The 19393-nt window shown below is 41.4% G+C and overlaps 2 long non-coding RNA genes across 2 annotated transcripts in view; one reads left to right on the forward strand and one right to left on the reverse strand.

The window, feature by feature from the left end:
- The window catches only part of LOC118883771, a 48643-nt gene extending 42037 nt beyond the window's left edge, over nucleotides 1–6606 (reverse strand). The window contains exon 1 of the long non-coding RNA XR_005017091.1: nucleotides 6543–6606. This is a non-coding gene — a long non-coding RNA (uncharacterized LOC118883771). The remainder of the gene's footprint in view (nucleotides 1–6542) is intronic.
- A 615-nt stretch (nucleotides 6607–7221) lies between these two features.
- Nucleotides 7222–19393, forward strand: part of LOC118883692 — a 40817-nt gene continuing 28645 nt past the window's right edge. Inside the window, exon 1 of the long non-coding RNA XR_005017075.1 lies at nucleotides 7222–7326. This is a non-coding gene — a long non-coding RNA (uncharacterized LOC118883692). The remainder of the gene's footprint in view (nucleotides 7327–19393) is intronic.

The raw sequence follows: 19393 nt of genomic DNA on the forward strand, positions 1-19393 counted from the left end.
AGTCTGGATGTTATTGTAATTTAACAGAACTCACCTCCCTAGTTTTTAGTCCATTATGGCTTTTGGCCCCTAGCTTGGCTCAAATTGCCAGTCCAACAGAAAGACTGAACAGTCTGCCCCAGGGCAAAATTGTGGCCTGCAGGGGGTGGATCCTGAGCCCCATCCCCAGCGAGAATAAACTGCTCACTCACCCATGCTGCAGCCTTTCATACCGATGCTCACATAAAATATCAGGAGCAAATCCTACCTTCAACTTTACAGTAATTCTGGAGGAGTTAGAGGGTCACTCAAACACAGATGCCTGGCATAATGCTGCATGCCACCTGAGGTCATAGGACAAACAGCACAGAGAGACTGTGACGATGATTCATAAAAAGGACAGCCCACTACCTTCCTGGGGTCACCTCATTCATTCTTCCTGAGTTGTTACGAATATTCTGGATTATTATTTCAGATTTCTTTAAGCCTCTTGACTTAAAAAATAATGAGGAAGGGGGGCTTCCCTGGTGGTGCAGTGGTTGAGAGTCCGCCTGCCAATGCAGGGGACACGGGTTCGAGCCCTGGTCCGGGAAGATCCCACATGCCACGGAGCAACTAAGCCCGTGCGCCACAACTACTGAGCCTGCGCTCTAGAGCCCGTGTGCCGCAACTACTGAGCCCATGTGCCACAACTACTGAAGCCTGTGCACCTAGAGCCCATGCTCCACAACAAGAGAAGCCACCTCAATGAGAAGCCCGCACACCGCAACGAAGAGTAGCCCACGCTCACCGCAAATAGAGAAAGCCTGTGTGCAGCAATGAAGACCCAATGCAGCCAAAAATAAAATAAATTAATTAAAAAAAAAATAATGAGGAATATGCTGCTGATGATGACAGTAGTTAAAATGGTAAAAGTTACCTGAAAGTCTGCATATTACTGTGTTTGTGTGTGTGTGCGACTCTATGTATGCATGTGTGTATTTGTTCCTCCTAAGTGGCTTTTTTAAGCTAATTATCAGCTTTTGGAACTGCGCATAACAATTTTCCAGTAGCGACAGTCACACATAGGTAGACCATCCAAACACTTGGAAGCAATTTAATAAAGACTGGAGGCAGAGCCATCCTTAATTGGGTTCCAAAGTTAAGAATGTAATGTTACTTGTATGAGCAGTCAGCAAATTTGGGGTACAAACATGGCCATATTGTCTCCTTTTCCAGTGAAGGTGTTGAGTAGAGCTTGCTGCTAAAACAAACAAACCCCCCAATTTTCATTTATTTCTTGCTCATCTAACAGTCCAAATGAAATGTTTCTAGGTGGAGATCAGCATTCTTCCCCAGAGTGATCCAGGGATCCAAGACTGATTACACTCTCTTTCCTGGACAATGCAGTCACACACTTACTCTATGAAAAATGGTTTCCCTAGTGCTTCCAGGAAACCTTTCAAGCAGCCAACTTAACTTTCTGGCCCTTCTCTTGATAGAGCTAGGAGGGGAAAAAAAAAGGATGTAAAAAAAAAAGTATGTAAAAGCTTTATATTCACTGGGGTATCCTAGTATATTGGATTGTTGCAAATGCAAAAACCAGGTTTTAGTAGATGAGTGTCTATGAAATAAAGAGGCTTTGGAGACTACCTTCATATGTAAAGTGGCATAGACAAACTGCAAAAATGCATAAGCTTTTTTTTTTGAAGGAATCAGTTAATAGTTTTTGTAAGATTTGTAGTTAGTGTTCAACACATTTGTTGAATCCAGCCTTTTGAATCATGCCTGGAACTTCACTGCTCAATTGTTGTTTATTAGAATTAATAAATGAATGGTAATGCTATTAGTCTAATAAGCACTTTGAAATATGCCCAAATCGTTAGGAATAACTTTGTACAATAAAAGTCATTTAAATTTCTGAGAAGATAACTGGTAGGCAGTCAATAAATATTTATTTATTTGTATTATCAAAGGTTTAATCAGGATCATTGAAATTGCCAAAGTAGACAGAGATGTGCCTTGAATATATTACAGTCAGGACGGCTACCCGTTGAGTACTGTACAGAGGATGTCATTCATATGGACACCCATGTAAATAGCTCCCCCTAGGGTTGTGCAGTGTACAGCATCCACATAGCCGCCAATTTCAATGTATCAGCCTGAACAAGCTATGAGGGTAGAACAGCTGGTTTCCCTTGCTCATCACCAGGACTGATGGAGCTGGTTGGCTAACTGGGTAGATGTGGGCTCTCCCTTCCCCGCTTCCTCCTCATTCACCACCTGCCCCTACAAGTCTATGTTCTGGTCAAAGATGTTGACCTTCCCAGAGAGGGGAGCGTGCCCTCCAGTCAAGGGTGTGCTTGTAACTCTGTGGGAGCCCCACTCCAACTCCAGGCGCCTCTTGGTACTGTAAGCCTGGAGCAAGAGACTCCCTCCAGACAGGAACCAAATGTTCTCCGCCTCTTCCTAATGAGGTACTTACCCAGTGTCTTTTTTCCTAACCCAACTTTTTAAGGATTGCCTTTTAAATACTAAGATTCACGTTAGCTCTTCATGAACTGACCATGTTACTAACCCAAAAAAGTTTTCATTTTCTAGCCTCCAAAATGGCCTCAGCTGGGTCCTTCATATCCCAAAGACCAATTTTAAACATTTTATCCTTATATGTGCAACATTTGTATCCTAAAACTAAGTAATCTTTATTTCAGTTACAGAAAAAATAATTCTGGAAAAAAAAAGAAAAAGAAAAAATATGACCCCTCCATTTAACCTGACTTGTACATATTGACTGCAGGTAATGCAATCACATTTCTTCCTGTTGCAGCACAGGGAGCACTGATTTCTCTGATAAGAAGTAGGAGCCTTCGGTTATGACAAAAGAGATGTCAAAGTCATCCTCACCAGCAGTACTACCACCATCACAACGGCAGCAGCAGCAGAATACCTTCCGTAATAGTCCATTTCCAAGTTAGGTGAACTTGAAATCAAATCCCGGCTTGGCCAACAACTAACAGTGTGACCTTGGCCCAGTCATGTCCCCTCCTTAAGCTCTGATTTCCTTATCTGCAGAATGTAGATACCAATGTCTCCTGTATAGGGTTGCTGGGGGATTAACTGAGCCAATGAATGGAAAGTATTAAGTTTAGTCCCTGATACATGGTAGGTTGTTTTGTTTTGTTGAAAGAAGTTTTATTCGGGGAGATAGACACTCCACAGACAGAGTGTGGGCCATCTCGGAAGGTGAGGGGTGCATGGTAGGTTTTTAATACCTCATTACTACACTTTCATTCATTCGTTGTTACTTTAAGTACCTACTTATTACTTCGTGATACTGGGCCTGGCTTTGTGAAGAATCAAAGAAATGTAATACTTTTTTTCCTTCATGGAGCTCATAATCCATTCATTTATTCAATAAACAATTATTGAGTACCTATCCTGTGCCAGGCACCCTGGTAGGTGTTAGAGTTCCATACAGGTAAAAAATATGCCAAGACCCCTGCCCTCAAGTAGCTCACATTCTAGTGAAGATAAGACATGAGAGCACATGGAGTATATTCACAACACAGAATAAGAAGAGCTATGCCAGAGGGATGAAGCACGACTGTCCTCATAGACCTAAAAAGCACAGATGCAATTAACCTGGTAGAGAGGGCCTGGGCAGAGAATCGCAGGTAGGTGAACCTGTGTGCACAGAGAACATGGTATGTATGAGAAGCTGCACGTTTTCAACATCCGTGGAGCAAAAGAGTTCTTGCAAAAGTAGTGGGAGACGTGGCTGAAGAAATTGGTTGAGGATGAAGCATAAAAAAACCATTGAAGTGTGATCTTTTTTCCTGAGGAGGCATGGAGGAGCCCTGGAAGATTTTTAAGCTGTTTGAGGACATGGTCAATTCTCTGGGTTTCAGAAAAGTCCCTCTGGAGTCTGGGATGTGGGGAAAGTTGGGCTGGACCTGCCAAGATGGGGTGAAATGACCAATTAGGAGGGCTTTGTCCAGACGAGAGATATGAGGGCTCACATGAAGCCTGAGGGCAGTTCATGGCTACCACCGCCATTTAAGAGGAAGACGTTATGGGACTCAGAGACTGACAGAACGGAGATGGGGATAAACTGAGAATGACTCCTGCTATTGGGTGTTTGGCAGTGCCATTCACATGATGAGGAATAAAAGGACTAGATTTGGTAAGGATTTACGCACATCTACACACACACACACACACACACACATAGGTAGTTAAATAGCGTAGCAGAGGGAGAACAATATTACACACAAGAACAGCACCAGGCTTTAGATTCTTGTGCCCAGTTAGGGAAAGGAACAAATGCTACCAGTTCAGAGTAAGCAAACACTGCTTGATCTCTTTTCCAAGACTCCTCTTTGCATAACTGTTCCCCTTTTCTGGGAGGAACATCACGGACACACCTTGGAGGAATCTGCTTGATATCCTTAACAACATTTGAAAATCTCTCATTCTAGGTCCACAGCAGCAGTTAAGAAATCACCTCTTTCTCCCTGGATTTCCTACTTCTTGCTCTGCTCCGTATCTGACGCTACTGCCAAAGCCTTCCTTCATTGCATGAGTGTGACCATGTAATTTCTGGTGCCTTTTAGAGTAGTCCAAGATTTATAACTTCCCAGAAAATCCTTGGTTCTGAGATATAAATACAAAGTAAAGTCTGCCCCTAAGAACTTTATGCAGTAGGCAAGGAGCCCATTCAGCCATTCAATACCTAGTCGTTCTGTAGCTGTGGTACTGAGGTTAATGCTGGAAATGCAAAGTGGAACTAAACATGTTTCCTGCCATTAGAGAGTTTTACATCTGATGGAGAAGGTAAATAAATCAAACCGTAAAGGAACGGGTAAGAAGCAATATATTAGACCATAAGATACTATGAGAGCAAGGAATAGGAACAGCCAACCCATATATGGATGTTCAGAGAAGTTTTCTCTAGGTGACATGTGCACAAATCACAGAAAACAAAGTTTACTGCGAACAATGTCCGAAGCAACGAATGTACCAAGTGCTCAGGAAAAGGGACTAATTCATTCTGAGTAGATCCAGCAAGACCTTTTGGAAGCAAGTACGTTTTAGGTGGAATTTGAAAGGCTCAAGTGAATTAATTTCTGGAGAGAAAGTGGGGAATATAAGGGCATGTTTGAGGAGCTGGCGATGCCCTTTACCAAGATCAGATTTAGGTATTTTGGGGAGGGGGGGGTGTATAAGACAGGAAAGGAGACAAATACTTTAAAAAAGTTAACAGCAAATCTAGAGTTAAATAGCACTATATCATTCAAGAAATACCATGAGGGCTTCCCTTGTGGTGCAGTGGTTGAGAGTCTGCCTGCCAATGCAGGGGACACGGGTTCGAGCCCTGGTCTGGGAAGATCCCACATGCCGCGGAGCGACTAGGCCCGTGAGCCACAACTACTGAGCCTGCGCGTCTGGAGCCTGTGCTCCGCAACAAGAGAGGCCGCGATAGTGAGAGGCCCGCGCACCGCGATGAAGAGTGGCCCCCACTCGCCGCAACTAGAGAAAGCCCTCGCACAGAAACGAAGACCCAACACAGCCAAAAATAAATAAATAATTTAAAAAATTCATTAAAAAAAAAAAAGAAATACCATGAGACAGTAAGTGATTAAGAGCTAAGTCAGATAAAGGACTAGAAGCACAAGGAACGATGGGGTCACCAGTGGGTCTGAATCATAAGGTACCTGCACAGACCTGAGGTCACAGGCCTTTTGTGGGCTGGAGAAGCATTCTTACCTACTCAGTGGATGCTGGGTAAACATTGGTCAACTGAGTTAATCTTTCCTCAGGTAGCTAGAAATTGTGGAGGAACTGGAGCTCCTTGCTACTGTGTTTACACTTTAACCAAAACTTTAGAAGAAATTTAGGCTCCCCAAGGGAATTGAGGAAAGCACCATTCTGTTGTTTGTTCAGGGTCAAATCATCGAGAGCCAAATAACTGCCCTCCAAAAATTGCACCAAGGCTGTCCAGCCCTTACGTCCAGAGTTCCAAACTTTTGGGAGGATGGGAAGAGAATTGGTGTGGATTAAAAAGGGATCCACAGAGAGCAAAGGAAACATCTTTACATGTTTTTCTGTAGTGTGTTTTTTTCCCCCTCTCCCTGAGGGAAGGCCATGTAGGAAAGAGTACTGAACTTGAAGCCTGGGTCTCTGCCACTGCCTGACATTGAACAGGTCACTTAATCTCCCTGAGTCCTGTGTCCCCATTCGTAAAATAAGGAGGCCGTGGACTCCATATTAATAACTAAGTGTTTGGGGTCTACAATTTGCCAGGTGAGGCGTTTTCCACGCTTTTACTTCTCACAACCACTATGGTAGATTTTAGTAACCCTATTTTACTCAAGACATTCAGTTCAGAGTGGTTAAGTAACACGTCCAAGGTCACACAGCAACAGCGGCCGGGCCGGATTGCAATCCGGGGTTGCCTGACTCACACCACGCAGTCCCAGTTCGATACCAGTTAAACACCCCTATACTGGCCCCCGGAGTTCCCTTCCCTCGACTACCGGACCGCCTCCCCCCGCCACCCACCTAAACCCTCAGGCAACGCTCACCTTTCACCACCGGGCATGCTCAGTCGCTCAGGAAAGGTTTTCGCTCCGCCTTGGGAAATTTTTCACGCCGCTCTGGCAGCCGAGCCCGCCCCGCCCACGGCTTCTCCTCACTGGATTGGTTGAACTCAGGGAGGCTACCAGGAGGCCCAGATGACCTCCCAACTCGCCCCCGTCAACGCTCTGGGCGCGCGCGCTCCGAGCGTGCGTGCGTGCGTGTGAGTGAGCACGTGAGGCCCCGGAACGTGCACAGAGGGCGGGGCAGGAAACAGGCGGCAAGGGGCGGGGCTGCCGTTGCCATAGCAGTGACGTCAGGCGTCGGGGAGCGAACCCGGCCCCTTCCCCGCGCGCGCGCACACACACAGAGAGACATGCACACGCGCGCGCACCGCTGCTCTCCCTGAGACACACTGGAGGGAAAGGTCAAACTAAAGGCGAGGGAGCCGGGAAGCTGGAGGGAGCCGCCGCTGCCGCCGCGCGCCATGACGGACGCGGCCGAGGCTGCTTTCTCTCCGCTGACGCCGCCGAGCCGCTGCTCTCGCCGCGCCCCCTGCCCCCGCCTCCTGCGCCCCCTCCCCCGGCGCTCGCGCGTCCGCGCGCCCCCTCCCCCCCGGCGCTCCAGGCGCGCGTCGGGCCCGGGGCGCGCGCCGGCCGGAGCGGGAGAGGGAGCGGGAGCCGGAGCGGGAGCGGGAGCGGGAGCGAGGGTGGGGGCCGCGGCGGGCGGCCCGGCGGCCTCCTCGCGCGACCCCCGAGCCCCTCGCCCGGCCCCTCGGCCGGAGACCGCCAGGTGAGTGCGGTGGGGGGAGAGGGTGTCAGGAGCGGACAGGGCACCCGGCGAGCTCAGCCCCGCTGCCTGACCCCTTCCGGGGGCGCTGACAGGCGCGCGGGACCCGGCCTCTGGGGGGCGTCGCGGGGTCAGCCTGTCTGGGGACCCCTCTTGGCGCCCCTGACCCTCGGGGTCGGCCCCGGATTGATGGGGGCTCGGGACCCGGGGGAGTGCAGCCTCCGGGCAGGAGTTGGCTGGGCGACCCGGCCGTGGGACAGGCGACGGGAGGCAGGTGGGCCCATGTCTGGGGCTTGGTAAAGTGCGGGGAGGGGGCGAGGGGCCCGGCCAGGTGCGCGCGGGGGGCCCGCTGGAAGCGCTCAGGAAATGTTTGCTGGGAGTTGGGAGAAACTCTGCCCTGGGGACGAGGCTCCTTGCTTTTGCCCGGGCCAGCGAAAGTGGCGGATTTTACAGCAAAACTCGGGGGGAAGCCTTGCTGGACCGGACGAAAACGAGAGGGACCCGGAGGACCCGCCTGGATGGGGACCAGAGAGGAACAGATCTGCCTGTGGGTAGCACTAGGGCATGATGTGTGGACGTTGCCATGCCAATGTTTGATGTTTGTTGCTTATGGTTATTTTAGGACTAAATGATATTAAAAAAAAAAAAAGTTACTAGGGAGAGAGGGAACTGCTTGAATGGTCATGAGTTCTTCCCTGTGTGTGCGGGAAATGGGTTAATCTTTCACACCACCACCACCCCCAACTGAATCTATGCCCAGTGGACTTTAAAAATAATAAATACAAAACTCTAAAGCCCCGAAACGAGGTAATGTTTTTCTGATGAGTTTCAGGTGTCAGGCCCCTAGTTGTGTGAGAGAGAAATAGAAGCAGGACAGCGAAGTACTTGATATGCTCAAGCAGTCGTCTTTTTGTCATAAGCTTTGGAGCCCATCAAAGTGGAGTTTAGTTGTAACTGCCAGGGTTAAGTAATCACATTGACCCAGTGCCGCCCACCAATCAGGAGCTTCCCTGAAAGTAACTTGGAAGACTGCTGTCAGCCCAGTTCTCTGCTGATTGTGAATAAATCCCCAGTGCTTCTGCAGATTTTTTTCCCCTCTTTAGTCTTCTACTATTATAATGCATGCATCCTATTTACCAAACGTTGGAATGAATTATCCATAGCTGAATTGCTCTCCGCTAAGTCACTTTTAAATTTTCAGGTGCTACCTCTGACATATGTTTGTTTCATATTTGAAAGTTGTTTGGAAATTTGAAATAAAGTAATTTCACATGATAAGGACTTTTTGCGTGTAAGTCCTGTTTAAACAGATTATACCAAGTGGGTAATGTGTTTTAGAGCTTAAATCTCATCCAAGAAAACTTCTGGTTTGTGAAAGGTTGGGGATTGTGACAGCTGAGGAAATGTCCGAAGGGATCTTTGGTAAAGAATGAGGGAACACTGGGACACCTGGTGAATTTCACATTAACTGGCAGGCTCAGCATATACAAATTTACTTCTTACCTGAGCATTTCTGATACGCGGGTGCTTCTTCGGTTGTTTATGGATCTTTGGTTATTCGTCTTTTTTCAAGAAGTTCTGTCAGCAGAGACTCTCACTTTGAAATTGAGTCGTTGTAGCATGTAGCCAGGGTACCAAAGGTTTTCAGTACAAGAATTAAGGGAGGATTTTTCAGTTTGGTATCTTGTTAATTCTTTCTGTGCAGCAATTTTTGTACCTGGTTCTGTGCTGTGATGCCCCTTTTACATCTTGCTCCTGTGGCTGTTGCTGACATACGTCTATATGCAATTCTGTAATGGGGTACTTGAATGTTACGACTTGGAACATCATTTCCTTTCCTGTACTATATAAATAAATTTTAATTTTTATTTATCTTCCTCTCTTTTTAAAGGGAACTGTAGAACTGGGCAAATCAGCACTTACTCAGCATACCCCCCTCCTGTAAGTCTCGTTGACCTTGGTGCCATTGTGGAGGTCATGTGTTCATGGAGAGAAACAGTTCTTGAACAGTTTCCTCCAGGTGACAAAGGCACGTGGGAAAGTGATTTAAGAAATGCATATCTTGATTTTTTTTAAAATCATTTTAATTCGGCATTTATTGTGATCATTGCCAAAAATAATTCGTTGACCTATCTTTGGGAGTACATACATTTCTATTTTACATTAAAAAATCACTTAGTTTCTTTTTTCGACTTTCCTAGTGTTGTATATTCTACTACAGACGAATAGCTGTTTTTTTGGGTGACATTTTTAAAACTTGGGAAAGAGAGAGCAGGGCAGTAATGCTGGGATGTATTTAGCCCAAGAAAGCAGTTATGCTCTACTTCAAGAACTTTGATATTTACAAGTATAAGATTACAAAACAAGTAGTGGTTAGTTATGTTATATGAGACTTCTAAATTTTACAAAAAGGATTCACTAAAAGGTGCCTTCAAATAATTAATCCCTTTTATTTATATGGTACTTATCAAATGTGATTTGATTTATGAAAAGTCAGTTGTCGTACAATTTAAAAACAAATTTTGGGAATGTCCCTGCCCGTCCAGTGGCTGGGACTCCGTGCTTTGATCCCTGGTCGGTGAACTAAGATCCCTCATGCTGTGCAGTATGGCAAAAAAAAAAAAACAAAACATTTTTGGCATAATGTTAAGATTTGTCAGTGTGTTCCTTGAATTATCCCTTTCCCCAAAATGTTTGGGGGCAAAGTTAATATTTATGGGCTTGCTAAATTCGAAGTTGTGGCACTTATATGCTACGTATTAAGGTTTTAACTGAATAGAAAAATTGCCATGTGATCTAGTGTTGTACCATTTAGAGTACATTGAAACCAAATCAGAATGCCAAAATTTTATGGTCAGGTTTGTCTGGAATCCTATCCAAGGTAGTTTAATTAGTAAGGTATCAAAAGCAGCTTGTTGTAAGATGCTCTCACTAGGACGGTGGTCCTGCAACATAGGCCAACAAGTGGTTATACCCAGAGTTCAGCAAAGTTAAAATAAATAGATTTGGTCTAAAGTCCACATGCAGTGAAAACCATCACCTTGAATTTTTCTCTAGGTGCAAATTATTCTTCAGAATTAAAGGCTTGATTTTCCTAAGCTGTAATTGTGTTTGGGTCACTTGTGAGAAATCTATTTTGATAAAAGAACAACTGCATACTCTAACTTTCCTGGGAGCTTTTTTCTCTTTTTGTTAGGCAGTTGGGTTTATTTGAAATCGCAGGAGATATTGAATGGAGTACTTGAGGAGTTTTCATTCTGAAATCATTTCACTTTGATGACTTTAAAAAAAGAAATGTGAGTTAATATGAGTAGAACTTGCTTATGAGTTAGCTCAAACTTTATGGTGGAATAAGGGGGAAAGGGAGGAACTGGACACAAAATTAATTAAGAATAATCAGTCAAATTTACTTTGCTTTATGCTATTCATGCCTGGCTGTGTAAGAGTGACACCCTTCCTCCCCAATTTTAGAGAAGTCTTATTCCTAGAGAAGGGATTTAAGGGTTAAGAGCTAAGCATGTGAGTATATAAGTGTTCAGAGTATCTTTTGAGCACTTTAATAGTTTTTTGTTTTGTTCTTGTGCATGAGACAGAAAGCAAGAAATTATTTTCATGTTGAATATGGGTTGAGAGCACAACTTTGGGATAACAGGCACAGTTTTATTGCTCTTAACATAATTGAATATTATAAAAATTAAGGGAACAGCTAGAATGATGCCATTGATTTTTTTAGTATAGGCTGTTAGTTCCTCTATTGAACAAATGAGTAAAAATGAAGATTGAAGTTGTGGTGTTAAAAGAAATGTTTTCAAGTTTTTTTTTTCATTTTTTTGTTTTTTGTTTTTTTAAATTTCAAAGGACTGTCAAAGAATTGCTAATTTAGAGCATAGGTAAAAATTTCATTACTTGGATTTATCATTATTGAGGGAATGTAATTTAAAATTTTTTTAAATACATGCAAAAAAAATAAGTAGACTACTGCAGTTTAAAAATATTTGTGCCAAGATCTGTGAGAATAGAAATAATGGTTAGAAATTTTAATTGGAACTTAAGGCTGATTTATGTTCTCAATTTCATTATTTAACCCAATGTCACTTTCAAATGTCATTTAATTTTTCTTTTCTATAAAATGCAATCAGTAGTGCAACATACTTTATGTAAAATTGGATTTTTAAATAATATTTGGTAGACTTCTTAAGCATAAAACATTACCTAATACTAATAAGTATGTTTAAGTCCACTCTATAGGATTTTTAAAAGTTTTTAAACTTTGTAATCTGCAGAAATTTGGGCAAAAATTTTATAAATAAGAAAGGCTGAGCTCAGAATTTTAGTCATAGATGATCCTGTAAATTGCATTTTCCTCATTGGCCTTAAAGGGTTTTCTTTCACTGTTATGTATTTATATTTTGCAGACTCCAGTCACACTGGTTTTTAATGTCGTATCATCTTATCTACAGCATCAAAGTTCTTTTTTAAAACTGTCCTCTTTATTTTCTCCCAGCTGCTCCATCTGGGAGATTGTTTGAATCTCAGTTACTGAGTGTGGTTTAATCAGAAGTTATTCTTAATAGAAAGGTTATTGCAGTTTTCACAAACTAGGGAAAAATATAGATTTATCTTAAGATAATTTATGAACTTCTTTGTATTACGGCAAGGGCAATTAAACATTGTATAAAACTTAATATTTCTAACTATTAGTATTTGTTCTAAGTTAACTTTACTTGAGGTATTGTTAAAATCAACGTAGTGGTTGTACAGTCTATTTAAAAAATATCTATTTGTCTGTGGAATATTTTTCAAAAAACTTGCCCTTAAGTGGAAAAGACACGGAAATTTTACTCTGAAGCCTTCTACTTGAATATATATCAGTAGTTAAATGTGTATAGTTAAATGTTTGATATTGGGTATTGTTTTGATAGTTACATATGAGGACTCTTTGTATGTTTTTGTAGGATTACTTTCAAGTACATTTTTATTTATAAAAAGCTTTTGTTTAAAAGTCAGTTTGTTCTTAATGATTATTTGAGACTCCTCAGACTTTTATATTTGAAAGAAATATAAATGAGTAACTTATTAAGCTGCTTCCCTAAAATGCATGTGATAAAATTTATTTTACTATAATGAAGAGAGTTATCTTCATCCCAAACAAATTTATAGCAGAATAGTTGGCTATTTTTGCAGATTTAGGGAGTGTAGAGTGTGTCCCGAAATGATGCGTTGAATACTAAGTTTTGGACTGAGTTTGCTATATCATATGGAGAAGGTATTTTCCTTATAGTAATATTTATATTGTTTCTGTTTAAGGACCATTTCTTAAACATGTCTGCAAGTGAATATATTGTACATGTTGGTCGAATGATATATTGAAGAATTTAATTTGTATCCTGTGCCTGTCTCCCCTCTTGCTCCTTTTAATAATTGTCACTGGTTGGCTTTGAACCACATGCTATGAGAGAACTTTTAACGCATGATAAGAGTGGCCCAGGGTGGTTGTTGGTATCTTATGTGATAGAGAAAAGTGAGATTGTTCTCTAACTTTCTTTTAATATGTGTTAAACATTGTTTTGAACGTTTGTTTTGAATCAATCAATTTTTTTATTTTTTTAAGTATTTATTTATTTATTTATGGCTGTGTTGGGTCTTCGTTTATGTGCGAGGGCTTTCTCTAGTTGCGGCGAGCGGGGGCCACTCTTCATCGCGGTGCACGGGCCTCTCACTGTCGCGGCCTCTCTTGTTGCGGAGCGCAGGCTCAGTAATTGTGGCTCACGGGCCCAGCCGCTCCGCGGCACGTGGGATCTTCCCAGACCAGGGCTCGAACCCGTGTCCCCTGCATTGGCAGGCGGACTCTCAACCACTGCGCCACCAGGGAAGCCCTAATCAATCTATTTTTAAAGGGGATGATACTTTAAAAATTCTCGAGACTGTATGAGTGGTTATGTTCCCCACCATGGGGAAGGAGAAGGGTAGAGGGAAGGATTGTAGGGATTTGATTAAATTGTATGAAGTGAATATAATCGTTTTGATATGAAACATGTTAATCATTATATACCTTTTGCATAGAATGGTATTCTTGCTTTTTTTATTAGCACATCTCACTGTGAAGAATCAAGACCAGTAAATTGCAGGAGAGGCATATGCATATCTTTAATCAGTTTTACGTGTTATTGCTGGGGACATATTAGATGGCTATGAGGAAGATAAGCAGTTTCACACTGAAGGTCATTTTCAGAGATCTTATGTAGAGTTCCAAATACGGTGAGAGAACAGATTCTCAAGGGATAGATGGGGAAGCATTTTCAGATACAAAGTCATTGTTAAGAAAACAAGTATACCAATCTTTAAAAAATTACATTATACCAATTACAATCATATATCCTATATTTTCCAACACTGTACCAGTTTTGAATATTCTGTGGCCATAAATACACTAGTATTTGTCCAACCATAAATCCTAACTTTTAGGTTAGAAAATGTAGTCACTTAAATTATAGTTTAACTCGTAAGTGAAAAAGCTGATTATCTTCCTTTTTCTATATTATAACTTCTGTCATTGATTTTGAAGGCCTAGTACTATTGCTTAGTTCTATGTATTCCTAGTTCTATGATTGAAGAGAAACTATGAGAATGAATCCTGGCACTTGAGAAGTTAGAATCACATTGGGAGAGGCATAAAGTAAATAAAACGCAACTGTGTGGCCATATTAATTCTTCCTTTGAAAAGCAGTGGTTTTGAAACTATTCTGTGAAGGGTTCATTCCAAGCATATTCATTCCAATTTCTACCAGTGCAGTTTTACATTTATCAATTTTAAGTGTGGATGTTTGCATAAGATTTCATGAAATCAGGGTACTACTGTTTAAAATAAGAAGTGTGATAACCACTGTTGTTAGCATATTTGATCTTATCAGTGTCCCACTTAAATCCTTGAGATGCTTGAGTCTTTTTATATTATGACTTACAAGACTTCTTTATCTAGCTCCAACTTCATCCTTCATCTCTTATCACTGTTTCCCTTGCTTTCCTTCTAAAGTTTGCATTGTAGTCCTACTTAAATAACTTGATATTCCCCAAGAGGAAAATGTTCTTTTACATCTCCATGCCTTTGCACATGGAACTGCTCTCATTCTTGTCACGCTGGGGGAACTCTGTTCCCTTGGAACCTTGGTCATCTCTCCATAAAAGCACTTGCTTCATTGTTTTGTAACTGTGGCCTCCCTTGAGAGCAGAAACCATCTAATTTATCTTTGTATCCATACTACTTGGTGTTCATTAAGTATTCAAATGTCTGTTGAATAATTGTATTCAGTACTTGAGAAGTAGAAGAATTACTTTAATGCACACTCATATGAATAAAACATCACAGATCTAGTCTATGCAAAGTACTTTTAGTGACATATTGTCAGGCACAATGCTAAGTGTATAAGAGGTACCCAGTTGCACTTATCAGGAAGTATAATAAAACCAAAAGATAGATTATATGGAAAATTAGATTAGGTACTAGTGGTTTAAATGAAGTAATGTATTGGATTCGGTCATCTAATCCTAAAAGTTGGTTGTGGAAGCATTTTAATAATAATTCTATACAGTCTTGAAAAAATTTCTTTATATGTGATTAATGTTAATAGGCTCAAAAAGACCTTCAAATGTCAAAGTATACCATAGTGATACCTACCCATAAAGGTTAAAGAATGAGCCCTGGAGCTGTCCTGCCTGAATTCCAATCCCTTTCCTGCCTGTCACTAGCTATGTGATTTGTGCAAGTTATCTGACTAGTCTGTGCCTCCTTTTTCTTTTTTTCTTTCTTTCTTTATTTTTTTGAATTTTTGAATTTTATTTTGTTTATTTTTTATGCGGCAGGTTCTTATTAGTTATCCATTTTATACACATCAGTGTATACATGTCAATCCCAATCTCCCAGTTCATCCCACCACCACCCACACCCCCCGCCGCTTTCCCCCCTTGGTGTCCATATGTTTTTTCTCTACGTCTGTGTCTCTGTTTCTGCCCTGCAAACCGGTTCACCTGTATCATTTTCCTAGGTTCCACATATATGCGTTAATATACTATATTTGTTTTTCTCTTTCTGACTTACTTCACTCTGTATGACAGTCTCTAGATCCATCAACGTCTCTACAGATGACCCAATTTTGTTCCTTTCTATGGCTGAGTAATATTCCATTGTATATATATGTACCACATCTTCTTGTGCCTCCTTTTTCTAATCTGTAAAATGAGGATACTACCTTATATGGCTGTGATGAAGGGTAAACATGAGTTCATGTATGTTGAGCACTTAGAAGAATGCCCAACACACAGAAAACATTCAATACATATTAGCTATAATTAATTTCTAGTGGCTTCTTATTTAAACAGTTTTTTAGTTGTACATCATTTCCATCATTTAAAAATAATTGCTTTAGTACATAAGTATCTAATTTAAAAGAAAATTAACACTTTTAGTTAGTTACTGTATCTTTTAACTGATAACTGGTTTATCTCCTTACTGACTCATTCTGCCATCTCCCAGTGGAATGTAGACATTTCTGTCCTTTGGATTGACATGGGAGATGCGAAACTGTGTTCTCCTGATTTCTGCAGCAGAGCATTGTGTCCCCATGACCTGTGCAATTCTCGATAGTGCCACAAAAGAGGAGGGAGAGAAGTAACAGGACAGGAATCCAGTGACAAGTTCCTAAACAAGCCTTAACCTGTACCAAGTAAGTCCTAAACTTTCATACTTCCTGGTAGAGGATAGGTGTTGAACTTTTCTCCTTTACACTTTCCTTTACGTTTTTGGCTTGGAAGAATAGATTTTTTTAAAATCTGAATTTACATATATTCTGGAAAGGCACATACAGATTTACTTTAACAAGTCAATGAACCCGATTTTTGAGCTCAATTTTTACACACGTACCTGTAGTGAGGGAAGTAAGTGGGGTGTTAGCATCTTGTGTCAGTACTCTGAAAATCCTGTGTACGGTGAAATCGCGTTCAATGTGCCCTTTTAGGATGCAAAGAGGACTTTAAAGGAGAAAGAAATTTGTATTCCAAGATACTTTGTAAAGAGTGGTTATTCACTTCTTAGTATAACAAGAACATAATATCCAGTATATCCTTACAGCCTACTATGAATTTCTCTCTCTTGTGTAACAATTAAAATATAATGAAAAGTTCATTAGGTTATTTTTTTTTAATATTTCATTAAAGAAAGGAATTTAACAAACAATTTTGAGTGTTTACTATGCTGTGAGTGATGTGAAGCAGAGGGACCAGGATACAAAGATAAGTCGGGCATTTATCTTTACTACTTAGGACCTATTAGAGAGACCAGAGTATGCAGAGAATACTTGGGAATTGAAAGCTGCGAATGAGACTGGAAAAGTGCTGGATGTTGAATAGATTAAGGAAACAAAATAAGATATTGATGAGGGACCATTTTTAAATGACAGTGGTGTTCTGTGTAATAGTCTGCCGTGGGAAGTTTGAATGATTATACAAGTTGATCGATAACGCTAGTACTGTCTTGCAACAAGAGCACTAGTTTAATGTTAGCAAATTTTTGCTTAAGTGCCATTGTAGGAACTTTTAAAAAATCTTTTGCACCTCCGTGAAAATGATAGGAGTTAGGTCATGCAAGGAAAACCAACTTCCAGAATAAATGCAATTTTGACTAAGCCTATTTTCTCTGTACAGACCTAGACACTGTGTCTATGTTTAATGTTATCTAGGCTTGAAATTTCATTTCCTTTCAACAGCATGCCTTTCTGTGTTTGTCAGGCCAAACAACTTCTTGTTTTACTACTTAACCTCAGTTCTTGTTCTTTGTTGCTGTTATTAGTAGTATTAATAGTATTATTATTTAATCAGAAAAGAGAAATACTGTTTGGACGTTTTCAAATGCCTCAAAAATATTTGGTTCCATAGAGGAGTGAGTAAGATTTGTACGACTCCCACCCAATTCAGTTTCCTCAGTAGCACCTGTAACCGTGTTGTCATCCACCCTTCCTTGTTTTAGGTTTCTAAGTGTCAGAAATAACTTCTCATTGAGCTTGATCTGTTGCCCCTCTTAACTTTCACTTACTGGTCCTTGGCAGTCTAGCGCAATACATATGAAACTTATTCTTCTTATACACAGTTAACTCTTAAGGTGTTTGACAATGACTGTTAAATCCTACTCGAGTCTTCTTTTTGCCACGCTAAGGGAAAAAAGGCCCTAATTCTCGAACCATATGCACATGACATGGTTTACAGACCTTTTTCATGCACATTGCTAAACTCATGACAAAGTCTGTTTGTCAGTATACCTCTTAACATACGGTGGCCAGAACTGACTGGCTGCTTCAGATGTGAACTGCCCATTGCTGAATACAATGAAGCTATTATCTGGGTACTCTCCTTCTATTAATGCAGCCTGAAATTTGCATTACATTTTTTGGCAGCAACATTACCCTTTGATCATATTTAGCTTATGGTCAACTAAAACATTGTCTCTTTTTCATGTGAACTGCTTTAAGTCTAATCTTTCTCATTCTTTACTTGCCAGTTGATGCTTTGAAAATAAATGCAAGATATTATGTACTGCATTACTATAGAAGTTTAAATGAGTTTATTTTTTATCAAATTTCATCCCATTTGACTATCTGGAGAAATTACATCTGTGTAAAAGAGCACAGTTTTCGTGGCGCTTTTTCTCATGTATTTTTATTTAATCTTTTTTTTTTTTTTTAAAGTTAATCATCTTTTTTTAAGTACTTCAATTTAATTTCTTTTTTTTTTTAAAGTATTTGTTTATTTATTTATTTATGGCTGTGTTGGGTCTTCGTTTCTGTGCGAGGGCTTTCTCTAGTTGCGGCAAGTGGGGGCCACTCTTCATCGCGGTGCGCTGGCCTCTCACTATCGCGGCCTCTCTTGTTGCGGAGCACAGGCTCCAGACGCGCAGGCTCAGTAATTGTGGCTCACGGGCCTAGTTGCTCCACGGCATGTGGGATCTTCCCAGACCAGGGCTCGAACCTGTGTCCCCTGCATTGGCAGGCAGATTCTTAACCACTGCGCCACCAGGGAAGCCCTTTATTTAATCTTTACAACAACCATCCCAGAATCAGAAGAGAAAAATGTCTTTCCGCTAAGTCAGGAATTGGCGGACATAGTACTTGGTCTCAGGTGTTTTTGATTCGGGATCCCATGCTCATCTTATCCCTGTTCACTTAGTAAGGATTTAGCGTGTCCTCTGCCATGTGGCGGGCCCCGTGCGGCGCTGATGCGTCAGTGAGCGAGACAGATTACAGTCTCTGCCCAGTGGTATTTATGGCCTGGCATATAAATAATTACTGCCAGTTACTGAGCACCTTCTATTACGAAGGCACTGTGGTCGGTTGTATGATTGTTCACAGTATTTGTTGCCTCTCTACCAGGGTCCTCTCTGTCGGAGGATTGTGTGTGTTTCCCACTCTGCTGACATCAGGTTTGGACACTTGGCTTTCCTAGACTGATAAAATGTTGGAGGAAGTGATCTGTCCCATGTTTGAGCAGATGTTTTAAATTCCATCTTGTGGTTCTGCCGGTAGCTCTTTTCCTTCTGTCATGGAACCAGCCTGCCTTAGCTGGGGCTGGTCCCAGAATGATGGAGCCTTCCGACTGGGTTCCAGAACGATGGAGCAGAGCTGAAGCCAATCCAAGATTGACATTTACTGTATGTAAGTGAGAAATAAACCCTTGTGTTGTAGGCACCATGATTTTGGAGCTATTTGTTAGCATAGCATAATATAGCCCAAGCAGACCGTGATACTGACGTTATTCAAGGTGCTATATGAAGATAAATATATGAAGATAAATAAGACTTAGACTTTGATCTCAAGGAGTGTGCAGTCTTGGTGGGTGCATTAAATTTCCATCAGTTATTGTATTTGAGGAAGAGAAGAGTATGTGTATGAAAAGGTCTTTGAGTTGAGGATCTTTCCCAACTCCACTTCACCCCTAGGCTGAATTTAGTCGATATGTTTTAGATCCTGGGTCTAAGGTACAGCTACTCACTGTCACAACTTCTCATCCAAAATTTGATAAGCATGTT

This window comes from Balaenoptera musculus, chromosome 17 (genome assembly GCF_009873245.2).
Source record: "Balaenoptera musculus isolate JJ_BM4_2016_0621 chromosome 17, mBalMus1.pri.v3, whole genome shotgun sequence".
NCBI lineage: Eukaryota > Metazoa > Chordata > Mammalia > Artiodactyla > Balaenopteridae > Balaenoptera > Balaenoptera musculus.